Source organism: Belonocnema kinseyi, chromosome 9, assembly GCF_010883055.1.
Source record: "Belonocnema kinseyi isolate 2016_QV_RU_SX_M_011 chromosome 9, B_treatae_v1, whole genome shotgun sequence".
Taxonomy (NCBI): domain Eukaryota; kingdom Metazoa; phylum Arthropoda; class Insecta; order Hymenoptera; family Cynipidae; genus Belonocnema; species Belonocnema kinseyi.
The window spans coordinates 77737662-77740033 of record NC_046665.1 but is presented as its reverse complement, the minus strand read 5'-3'; the positions used below and the strand labels follow the sequence as shown (position 1 = coordinate 77740033).

The 2372-nt window shown below is 31.5% G+C and overlaps 1 protein-coding gene across 1 annotated transcript in view; it reads left to right on the top strand.

The window, feature by feature from the left end:
- The window catches only part of LOC117180599, a 119397-nt gene that overhangs the window by 63108 nt on the left and 53917 nt on the right, over positions 1-2372 (top strand). The gene's annotated exons all lie outside the window — the stretch shown is intronic.

Genomic DNA, 2372 nt, shown 5'->3' with positions numbered 1-2372 from the left:
ATTACAGGTAACATAGTCCGATAGTGAATGTGTGTGTCCGAAATAAAACGAATGTAATGTTTTTTGTCGTTTTTCACAAATTTGATATAAAGCTTGGCCCATATATTACAAAATGCAGTTGTTTTCTAGAGACGAAATATTCAGATCGAATGTTCCTTTAAGCTGATAAAAGATGTAGGTCTATAATTCTTAAAATTATGCTTTAGGGCAATATTATAGGACAATAATGTTTATTTATAATTCGAAAAAGTATAGTTTATTCAAAATCATGAGTGGTTGGGGCTATCCGACTTTCCCCTGTACTCGTAAACAACCGGATAAAGTAATTTTTACCATACTTCTAGAGTATATTCTATGACGGCAATAAAAATGATCTTCTGGCAGTTGAAATCCCCTAGTTTATTGTATTCACAAAAAAGACAAGCGTCTGTGTTTCCATGAAGATAGCTAAATCTTAAAAATGGTAGTAAATATATAAAATTCAAAAATCGTTAACACAGGGTATATAAAATTGAAAATTATAATTATTTATATATATTATTATTTATTGTATACAATACCATCGGAAATTTTCGGTAAGATCAGCGAAAGTACTATTAAAAATCATTGCTCACTTTGAAACTTGACTACTCTTTCAAAAATGGAGCGAGGAACTGTTTTGAGAAACCGTTGAGAATCTTATTGGAATGCACATCAAACGAGCCCCAATAGATATATTTTTGACCTTTTGAAGAGAATATACTGCGTGAAAAGTTTTAAAACAATTTAAAGAATTTCGCGTATTTTGTAACTCTATTTCAACTTCTGGCATAGTTTATAGGAAAGTTGTAGCAAAACTCTCAAATTCATACCAATTATTTTTGGAAATCTTATCTTTAATTTGAGCCAATAAAAGTCAACAAATTATAACATGCTTTTGAGATACGTCTGAACATGTTCAAGCTTGCCTGCGCCGAAATTCAGTGGCTTTGGAAGCGAGTCTGGCCTTGGCCTTCTGCCGACTGAGACTCGATGCAGGCACACTTGGAGATCTATTGTCACGTCTTGAGAATCACTGAATATTTTTTAAGTTTTATTGTCTTAAATTGAAAAGGAGATTTCACAGACTACGTCCTGTCAATTTTAGTTTCTTTTTCTCAAGTCTCCTAAATCCCCTAAGTACCCTTAAAGGTTTTTAAATAGTTTTATGGGCTCAAATTAAAGATAAGACTTCAAAGATTAATTGGTATGCATTTGAGATTCTTGTTATAACTTTCCTAGATCATTCCAAAAGTTTAAATTGGGGTAAAAATTAATAATATTGAAAACATTATTGAATTTTTTAAAACTTTTCACGCAGTATATTATCTTCAAAAGGTAAAAAATGTCTCTATTGGGGCTAAGTGAACGCTAAACTTAATATACTCTCCAACGGTTTTTTTAACCAGTTTATCGCTCCATTTTTTAAGGAATAGTCATGTTTCAAACTCACCAGTGAATTTAATCATTCTTTCGCTGATCGTACCGACAATTTCCGATGGTAGTGTATATATTATACATACATTATTAATTATTTTGTATTTAAATATAATTATTCATTTTCGAACTAGTTCAAATTGAAATTTTCAAAAATTTCTATTATCCAAAGTTATAAATTGCACAATTTTCAGCTCTTCAAATAAAAAATTATTCTATTTGAAATATTTTCACTCTAAAAATTATCCATTTTTGAATTAAGAGTTCTTAAATTTTTTAATTTCAAAGTTTCTTAATTTTTTCCTCCAAATAGGAAAACTACAAATTAGGAATCGTTCCGCATTTAGCAAGCCTGAAATTATAAGGGCCGCCGCACACGAGGCCCGTCCCTCTTCCCTTTTTTCAGCGTAGGCTGCACCTACTTCCTCTTTTTCCGCTGTAACATTTTTAAAGAGCTTTGTATATTATATTATTTCATTAATATTAATAAACTGTGGCTGAGAAAATTCGTTAAAAAGATCAAACTCATTTGTTATAAAGGACCCGCCTTACAAAGGACCTAACGACCTATTTTTTACAATCTCAGGTCTGATTTTTAGGACCTGAAATTTTAAAACGTACAGTTTTGCAATCTTCAAATTTTAACTTATACTAAATATCAAATGTTTCAATTAAATCGCTATTTTTGAATATTTTATTCGCAAAATTTTAAATTTCGAGTGTTTTGAGTGTTTACATTTGAGGTTCAGTTTTGTAGATTTGAACCTAAATTTTTTAATTTTTCAAATAGATTTCTCATTTTTCACTACCGAAAGTTGAAGTGGGACGATGGTCGTGGGGGCTAAAGCGTAGGCTTTGGACCCACTCCTTCGGCTTGCGGGTTCGATTCCCGCCTCGCACTCTGGAAGAGTCTCGGT